This window comes from Pundamilia nyererei, unplaced genomic scaffold, assembly GCF_000239375.1.
Source record: "Pundamilia nyererei isolate P.nyererei 1_Seehausen unplaced genomic scaffold, PunNye1.0 scaffold00037, whole genome shotgun sequence".
Lineage (NCBI taxonomy): Eukaryota > Metazoa > Chordata > Actinopteri > Cichliformes > Cichlidae > Pundamilia > Pundamilia nyererei.
This window is the reverse complement of record NW_005187438.1, coordinates 2,191,360-2,201,367: the sequence shown is the minus strand read 5'-3', so window position 1 is coordinate 2,201,367 and position 10,008 is coordinate 2,191,360. Positions and strand designations below refer to the sequence as shown.

Below are 10,008 nucleotides of genomic sequence, written 5' to 3'. Positions count from 1 at the left end.
GCTGTAGTTACATCCTAAGGTTTTAAAAACTGAGCTTAAATAAATGATTAGCGGTAATAAAAGCGAGGGAGGTCAACAGTGATCACTGACTGTTTTAGGAGCTTTTTGAGATTAAATCGAAGAAAATACATAACATTAAACATGTTAACAACACAAAAGCCATATTAAACGCAGACTACTTTAGGCCCGGAAGTAGGATTCGTCGCGTCATCACTGAACAACCGGATAGGCCCCAGCCCTACTACGATCCTGAATTGGATAAGTGGAAGAAAACCATGGAAACCAGCTACCCTCCCGTTACAGTCTTCATCAAAATCACTGAAAATAAGAAGAAACGCAAATAACCTGAAGAGATGGGTGAAAATTTTTGTGGCGATGAATACAAGATCCAGGCGAAGATTTTGGTCACAATAATCGTCATCCATTTGGGAGACATAGGCTGACATCTGTAGACCATAATGGAGGCCTGTGAAACAAAATGAGTCAAAAAAGAAGAAGTGCTTATAAACATCATTATTACTGGAAGTTATTACTGGAAACAAATATAAATTCTAAGCCCAGAAGACATCTCAGCATCTGCTGTGAGATTATTTTCTCTATAGGACTCTTTAACTCTGTATACAGGTTTACAATGGAGAAAACGTCGACAATTTCTACATCTGCTATCTACGTATACACTAACGCTGCCAAGTAAATGTTTGTTCGGATGAATTTTCCCATATCCATTGGCTTTCGACTGTTTTCAAGCACACGCAGCAAGTTTTGCTCCTGCAATAGAGTACACAGTAGAGTAAGCCATATATGGTGGAACAGATGGGTAAACAGAACAGGATACGACAGCAAAAAAGCTGTAAGGTATCGTTTTAGCAAATGACAAGCAATTGGGCACCGCTTCGACCCCCCCAAAAATGAGTTTTCGAAGGCTTTTTAATTCGTTCAGTTCTCAAGACCAGACACAGCTGCTTGCACAAAGAAAAGCGATAGAGATGCTAGCTTAACGCTAGCTTAGCCCAGTTACCCTGACCCTGCGCCATTTACTAGCCAGCTAACAGTTTGCGGACAGCCACCAACAGTTTCATTTGGGCTCGCAAGTGACTTTAAAGCCACAACTTTCGCTTCCCAAGGCTACAACACGGGGAAAACAAGCTTGAGCTTGACTCGCAACTTACCCGGTGCCAGCAAACCCACAGGGGAGGAGGAGGATGGTGATGGTGGCAGTTGTTCTTCTGGATGTCATGCTAGCCTAATGCTAACGCTTGTTAGCTCCCTTCTAGGACGCCTCAGAAAAAAAAAGAAGGATATTCAGTTTCTTTTTATATATATATGCAAATGCCGTTGATGCAAAAAGAGAGGTCATTGGAAGCCAAAGCAAGGGTAAAGGAGGAGCTGTCCTGTCGCTGACGAAAAACTTGGTTAGTTAGCTCAGGTTACTTCGATCCAAAAAAAAAAAACCCCAAAAACGATCCAAAGTGACCACCAAACCACTTTACAGGCGGATTGTGATTGGACGGTAAAAGCCACCAATCACCTGTGGAGAACTCGGGGAGGATGAGCTCACTAGTAACCCCGCCCACCCACGAATAACAACAACATAAGTAACAATAATAATAATAATAGGAAAAATGTTGTCATGCATTAATGCGAATTTATTACGGTAGTGTGCAAATAATAGGATTTAAATAGGCTTTTAAACACAGACGGAGTCAAAGGGCAAAACTTATTAGAGCCACTTACTGAACAGCAAATAATCATAACATAGCTGCAGTATTTGTTACATAACTGTCTCCTGGGCTGGTCACCTCCCTCCACCGCCCTCTGCCCCTCCACTAGTTTTGTCGCAGGGCAGGGCTGCTCCTGCTTCCTTTTTCCTTCCTTTTCTGATGCTCTGATATCTGCACTGCACATTTTTCATGATCAGACACCATCCAAAGAGAATGCTGCATAGTATAGTGGAAGCATATGGAGTCATTTTCTGTGCTGCTTCAACACCACCACCACTGCTGCTGCTGCCGCTGCCGCTTCCCACCTCCCACTACCCCCACTAGCTGTTAAAGCTGCATGCACGCCTGCCCAGTGACTCTGGGAGTGGAGGGGAGGCATCACTTTGATGAATATTGCTTTGCTCAACTCTCCCAGCAAGGTCATCAGCAGCCATCTGTAGGCAGTGGAAAAAAAACCCTAATATCCATTTAGATCTGAACATCCCATTGTTTCTCTGCGTTTACACGATTCAGCCCAGTGCACCGGTTAAGTGGTTGGCACATACACTAGCTGCACATTTAAAGTTGTGCAGCATATCTGTCTCTATATCTGTTTAACAAATGCACAGGTCTGCTGGAGTACAAAAAAAAAAAATCCCAAGAGTCAGGATTTTGCACTGGTGTCAAAAATGTCATCTTCTATAGCTACAGTGACTCGAAGCACCTTCCATCTTTTCCTGCATAGTGACACTTTCTTTTCCTCTCATCTAGAGGGCAGTGGAGACCTGCGCAAAGACCTGTGCTTCTGCTGGAATTGCAATGCAGAATGCAGGATGCTCACCTCACAATCTCTCGCCTCCTGAGCCCCGAGTTACACAGCTGAGCCAGCCATCAGCATAAATGGGAACCCCCCCGAACACATATGCATGCCCCAACAAAATATTCAGCTATATGTAATTAGCCTTTGTGGAATTTCAAAATGTGAGGGCATAACTTTGCATATATCCCACGGACAGCAAGCTTGTATATAAGAAGCAGCTTATGATGGAAGGGAGATGCTCTTTGAATATGTGTGCGTGCTGTGCATGCAGTGAAGGATTGAAGACATGCAGTCCAAGGTTGCGTGTTTGAGATCAAAGGCGAGTAAGTTAGACATCAGCGTCAACATCCACCTCACCCTCAGCCCCCCCACCCCAACCCACCAACCCACACAGACAAGTTGGTCCCATCTGTTGACAACAGTTCAGGGGGGAAGGATGTTGTTTCATTGTGCTTCACGACGGGGATCCTGATTGAAAAGTTGATCTCCTTCCATGGCTGCTATCAGTTCTCTTTATATTTCCAGTTGACAACTGTCATGATGGCCCTTTTGTAGATGGTGTTGTCCTTCTGCAACACAACAAAACAAGTGTCACGACATAACTGTTATTCGGTATTTGATTTACTTTCCTATTGACTGACTGGAGGTGTAGGTGAATGAATGTTTTACTTTTAATGTAGTCATACATTTCTGTTTGCTATTGCTGAATTTCCTATTGCCTTGGTATTGAATTTACCCCACTTTATTGTGTTAACTGTTGATAGGTCTCTGTACTGGTGTTCCCTAGACAAACTCCTGCATTTATTGTGCAGTCTGTGACAGACTGAAGGATTTGTTTGGGCAGGGGCTCACCCTGTTCCAGCGTCTCTGCTCCAGCGCTCTCTGAAAGCGGGCAAACTCCCTGTGGTCATGGATGCTGGTGAGTAGTTTCCATAGCAGCAACAAAGCCACACCCAGCACCACAACAGAGCCTGAAAGCACTGTGGTAATCAGGATCACATTCGGCCCCGGTGGGCACTCTTGAAAGACAAGAAGAAGCCACAGCGCTTTAGCAGCCATAGACTGCGTGTTTGTGAATTTCAGATAAAATTAATGTGCTTGTACAATCTCACTGTGGCATCATTAACCAACTTACAAAGGGCAGACTGCAGAATACAAAGTCCTAAAGAATTCTACAGACGTGATTTGCATTTATGCCACCATCAGCCAATAAGGCGCATTAAAGAGGTTTAATCTATATCTCTGTTGGTGCCCTGCCTTTCCCTTATTACTATAATAAAATGTGTTTTTGCATAAAACAATTCCCTGGAGCTGCTACAACTGACAGAATTTCTTCATCTAATGTTGATATACTGGTGTAGTCATAAAAAAATTGAGCATTTGGCTCTGCTTACCTCGTTTGCAAGCTATGTAGAAAGACTTTTCTCTTCCTAGGGCCCTCACCCAAAAATGCACTATACAGCCTTCTGAGTCCACTTCCATTCACCTGCAAAGGCCTGGGGAGAAAGCCACTGTTGCTAAGACACCAGTCTGACCTACCAAGGCGAGGTTCAGGTGGGCACACTTCATCTTGCACTCATTTGGACTCAAGCCCACTGAGAAGGCCCTGCATGATACACATTCTCTGTGAAAAGAACCATAATCAAAAGTGAAAATGTGTTTAGTTATAAAGGCAATTAAAGCACCCCCAACGTGCTCTCAATGTAGGGGTTAACTCTTCAGAGAACTCTGTTAGTTATGCAGTTCAAGCAATCATTTATTTAGTCACTTTTAATATAAGCAATCCATTACAGTTAAGTTACCGGTAGTGTTACCCATTCCTTTTATTGCCACAGAACCAAGCATAACAGATTAATAATGCATTTCTTTCTGTTTGTCCGCTGCTTTTTGTATGTAGTTGTTTATTAGTATATTAGTCAGTGTGCATGTGGATCTTAGCCAGTGAGGTGAAGGAGTTTGCAACATTTTACATTTGTGGGTGAAAGGGAAAAGAACAACAAGGGAAAAGGAAACTGTGCCTGGGTGATAATAAGTGTCTGTCAGCTGTAAGGAGCTCTACTTCAAATTTGATTAAGGATGCCTGCAAACTAACTAAGCACAGCAGCTCCACAGCACTGGTGGCACATTGAGGAGGAGAATGATGGCGGTGGTGGAGCTCAGGAACAGAAGAGGTAGCTTTTAGTTTGGCCAGAGCAGTCACTCAGAGGAAAATTAACAAGCTTCTTACTTTTTATGGTGTAGTAGTAGGCTGCCTACAAACCGACATGCGCTTCATTTCTTGTATTGCAAAGGCAGCAACCTTGGAAAGTAGCAAGTGACTAACGTTACTCGACATATTCATGATTATGAAAATGTCAGCTTTTAAAAAAGAGTGTGGCAGAATCTTTCATTTTCATGTTTTCTTAATTGTGCCCTGAACTTTAAAGGTCGTAGTAGTGGTGCAAGTTACAGATGCTGGGACAAGAAGGGCAAAGCTCACAGGTCGGGCCCTGGAAGCGCTTGTCATGGCAAATGCAGGTGCCGCAGTGGCTGCCTCCACAAATCTGTCCATCCTGAGACAGACACTCGTAAGCTCGGCCCCTGAATGCTGGGAAACACAAACACTCCCCCCACACACACCTGCCGCGCCCTGGGACAGTAGAACAAACAATTTAAAAAGAGACATACTGGCCTCCTGTTATTTTTTTGTAGATGTGTTCCTGTTACTATACTTCCACATTGTAGTCCTCGGTACTGATCACAGCTGAAATCACTGCACTCACACAGCTCCCCATAGTACACATGGCTGGGCTTTTTGCTGCTCTTTTGACAAACACACCTCCCGCAAATGCACTTTCTGTGCCCACTGCACACTTCAGATGCATTATCACGGCGACAAAGGTGTGAGTCAACTGCTGTGCCCGACTCCTCTTGCTCACATTCAGAAAATGTCCCGGCTCTCCCTGCTTTACACCTGCAACACAGGAACACACATCAGCCTGTTTCCCCCCTTAATAACCTGGAATTAAACTTGTTAGCCAAATTGATGCCGTCAAGCCACTTCACCTACCTGCATGCGCCACACTCCAAAGTCCTGTTGCCATGGCTACATGAAGGACTGTGTGGGACCCTGTCCTTTTGACATGAACACTCACATATGGGGCTCAGCAGGACCTCAACCTCTTCACTATAGCCTTGGGGCTTAATAATAAAGCGGCATGGTCTTTGTGAAGCAGCCACACACAGAGGTGCTGTGATGCTTACATTAAAGCTCACCTAGAGGGGGGTGAGAATTCCTTGAGCACCATTATAATCCTCCACTAATGAGGTAATCATAATCAGCATTACCATCGCTTCAACCGAGGATGGCCGCATGCTAACAGAATCACTCACACAATTTACCACACACAGAGCCGCGGCTACATGCAGCTACGCACCTCGTCATCTACAGAGATGTTGGAGCATCTCCTCCCCTGTTCTCCATGCCTCGGCCTGTGGTCCTTACAGTGGGAGTATAGGAGATGTGCTAGCCCGGTGGAAACTTGCTGTGCTCCATAACAACCTCAGAGGTCAGTGCCTATAGCCAGTAAAGCAGTTAACCTCTCAAAGATGAGGTGGTGTCAGCAAGCTATACACATGAGGCTAATGACCTCTGTAGGAAGGGAGTTTGTGGTTCACTTACACTATATGCTTCAACAATTATCTGTAGGATGTTGTGGGAGTTGTTGGACAGCATTCTGAGCTCACATTTTGGGAAGATGCTTCTTCCCGAAGAAGTATCTTCTTCCCAACGGCATCTTTAATGTCAAATTAATGCTTATGCGTTTATTCAAAGTCTTCCAGCTGGACAAGCAAAAAACGAACCAAATGTTTCAGAGAGATTATAAGAGTTGACAAGTAAAGACGGTGGCGTACAACCTTTGCCCTTCCACGAGCTAAACTAACATATGAGCCTGTCGTGTTGTTGCACTGATGCATGCCAGAGGTTCACGATAGTTATAACAGAGAAGCAGGCAAGTATGCATTTTTCATGACTTACTGTATTCATAATGGGAATGATCATGGCATTTGTTCAAGTGCTCTGACAGATACAAACATGTCAAATCTCTGGACTGAACTACAGCTAATTCAAATGTGTATCACATAAACTGTGTGTGGAAGGATGGCTTTAGTTATTCATTAATTTATAGAAAAAGTCAATTCTTTGACTGGTTTTGAATGAACCAGCTATGCAATTAAATTAAAGATGTGGAACCTTTCATTTAGACAGGAGGCGTGCCTGGAGCTATAACAAGGATGGCTGCCAAGAAGATGACTTACTTAAGGACTGTGGAACGTAGTGTCAGAGCACAGGGGCTTGAATAGTTATGGTGAAAATAACCCCCTCTGATGGATCAAGGTAAAGATTAACTTTAATTCTGGATTTACCAACATATAGCATAAAGATTCAGAACAACAGTGAACTGGCAATGTAGAACAACTCATTCCTGTGTGTTATAGATGTCGACTGTGTTCTTAAGGTTAGGGTCCATTTGCAGGCAAATCATCAGTAAAGTTTTTCATAGCTTTTTGCTTTTAAGTGGAAATAGGTGGTATTGGTCCTTGATTAGGCACCAGCACTCCATGTGCAGAAAATAGAGAACTGATAGTGAAACCCTTGCAATGAGTCTCATCTATCTTCATTATAATGCACTTGAGTAGTTTGGTTTACTTTAGCAACTGAGAGTTGCAGTTAATATTTACTGGAGCACCAAATGCACAGTGGAAAACAGTTCTACAATAATGCACATTGTTTTTTTGTTGTTGTTTTTTTAGGTCTTTAATATAAAAGGTAACCAGTGAAACTGCAATGTGGTGAAGGTTTTTGGCAAAAGTGCAATGCAAGTGGTTAAAAAATTATAGATTTTCCAGAAACTGCTACATAATTTTACTCAGTTGGCATCGAAGGGAACAGGGAAGCTTAAAACGTAAACATTTTTACAGCAAATAGTAGAAATAAATAGTAAAATAGTACAATAGTTGGTTTTCCCGTTTAATACAGCTATACAAATCAAACTAAACTGAGTAAGATTTAAAGTTATGCATGGTAAAAGAGTGTGTTATCTAATGTCAAGGCATTCAAAACATTCAAGACAGTTATCAGTCTTTCCAGGAGTGGGCATCCTAGCAAGTTCACCCCGTGGTCAGACATTTCAATGCTCAGAAAAACCCCTCAAGAGCTACATTTTAGACTCTACAAGCCTCCAAAAATGACTTGTTTGGAGGGGATTTCCTCTTCTCTTTAGAAAACAACATGGCAGCTTGGCTTAAGTTGCCATGTTGCTTCTGAACAAAACACAAAACTTCTGGAAAAATGTCCTTTGGATAGATGAAAAGAAGTGGAAATATTTGGCCATAATGCACACTGTCATGTTTGGAGATAATCAAACACGAAACATCAGCGCAAACACCTCATATCAACTATCAGAAGGGTGGTGGAGGGATGATAATTTGAGCTTGTTTTACAGCCACAGGACCAGGGCACCTGGCAATCATTAAAGCAACCATTAACTCCTTGGTATACCAAAGTATCCTGGAGTCAATTATGAGGCCATCTGTCTGACAGCTAAAGCTGGACTGAAACTGGGATCATGGCAGCAGGTCATGGGTCATTGGGGTCATTGCAGCAGAGCAGCAAATTTACAACAGAATGATTGAAAAAGAAAATAATCAAGGTGTTTTAATGGTCCGGTTAAAGTCCAAATCTCAACCACATTGTTATGCTGAAGTCAGACCTTAAGAGAGCTGTGCATAAAGAAATGCCAACAAACCTCAATGAAAAAGCTATGAAGAACAGTGGGCTAATATTCCTCCAAAACAATGTGAAAGACTGATAAAGTCGTACAGAAAATCATTGCTTCAGGTTATTGTTGCTAAAGGTATTGTTCCTACAAGCTATAAAACCTATTGAGTCATTTAGTTTTTCATGTGACTGCAGAATATCCTTTGAAAACTGTCATGGAGTGTTATCCAAGCTAGCTAGCATTAGCTAATCAATGCAAATATGATAATTTCTGGGTCCAATAAAACAACATGTAGACAGAAGAAATGCCACACTCGAGGCTTCCGAAATGTAGTCCATTAATCATTGGGTGATGTCATGGTGGATACTTCCATCTTTTATATGGGCTACAGTCTACAGTCAGCTTTAGATAAAAACTCAAACGGCAAAGCATCAAAATAAACACAAGCAAATAAATGATAAATTATTGCAGATAGGCCCTGCTATACCTTTATACAAGGGTGCGACTTTTTCAGTGACAGCAAAGATGATCTGGACGTTCTTCTGTCTCAGTGTTTCAGCAATCTGAGCCACCGAAGGATGGTCCTGTCACAGTGGAATCAGGGCAGATGCAAATTGCAATGCATAACAGTCAGGCCAGAATATATATGTGTAATAAGTAGTTAAGCATGCTCTACCTCTTCCTTCTATTGCTGTCCTCCCTCTTTCCCTCCCATCTAACAACTCTTTCTATTGCTCATTTCATTCACTCACCGTAACAGACTTTCCATTGCCTCCAAATAGATAAATAAGTCCCATTCAAAGAGGAGTGACGCCCGTATCTTGCACATCCATTTTCAGCCTTGGGTGGCCATGCATTCAGACAGAAATAGATTAATAATGCATCCATATTCACTCCACCTGTCAAGTGTCTGGACTGGAATGAGGTCAGGACACTAACAGTCTCATGAACCTAACGAGACACCTATATGGATGTTTAATACATGCGTATAAAGAATTACACTCACAAGCACACATCCAGGCGTGCATGCTCTTTGAGCACCTGCACAGCACACACCCACCCAGCCTTCTATACACAACCCGGGTGAGATTAAGAGATGAAAGCTTTGGTTTGAATTACTCCACAAACACTCCAGCTGTTTCCCATCAGGGTGTGCCTGTCAGCATCTTCTCTACCCAGGGAACTGTGCTGTTGATTCTGACCTTTAAATCACTGTCTTTGACTTTCTCTGCAGCTGCCTGGACCTCTATTTCACTGCAGACGGGAATCAATTTAGCACGCGTTGCAATATCTGGTCCATAGGATAAACACTGTATGCTCCTTGGGACCACAGTCACCCAAGCATGCATGAAAGTAAGTGAAAACACATATACCTCTGTGATGGCTCATTCTGGCAAGGTAAAGCTTCGGTTTTTACCTGTGAGTATAACCGTGGGATTTCACAAGGCAGGATTAATCCGTTTTCTCAACAAGTGAGATGAGTTTGAAAAGAAACTGACAGACAATCCCAGTAGACAACGAGCAGCATTATTACCCTATTAAACTGTGTTGCAGAGCAATAAAAGGATAGAAATCTGATATTTACACTGCTTTTAGTTCTTGCAAGGTCTTTATTAATTCATGAAAAATATTTGTCTTTTGTTGCTGGTGTATATTTTGGGTCTATAAAAGCCTTTTTAGTGAAAATGGATCTAAAAGTAATTTGCATTGCTCTGAAATGCTATGT

The 10,008-nt window shown here is 42.5% G+C and overlaps 1 protein-coding gene and 1 pseudogene across 1 annotated transcript in view; both read right to left on the bottom strand.

Moving 5' to 3' along the window:
- The window catches only part of LOC102200091 (enhancer of polycomb homolog 1-like), a 34,852-nt gene extending 34,450 nt beyond the window's left edge, over positions 1-402 (bottom strand). The window contains exon 1 of the mRNA XM_005730422.2: positions 346-402. The gene's annotated coding sequence lies outside the window, so the exon portion shown is untranslated. The remainder of the gene's footprint in view (positions 1-345) is intronic.
- A 2,621-nt stretch (positions 403-3,023) lies between these two features.
- Positions 3,024-10,008, bottom strand: part of LOC102196702 (integrin beta-1-like) — a 16,470-nt pseudogene continuing 9,485 nt past the window's right edge.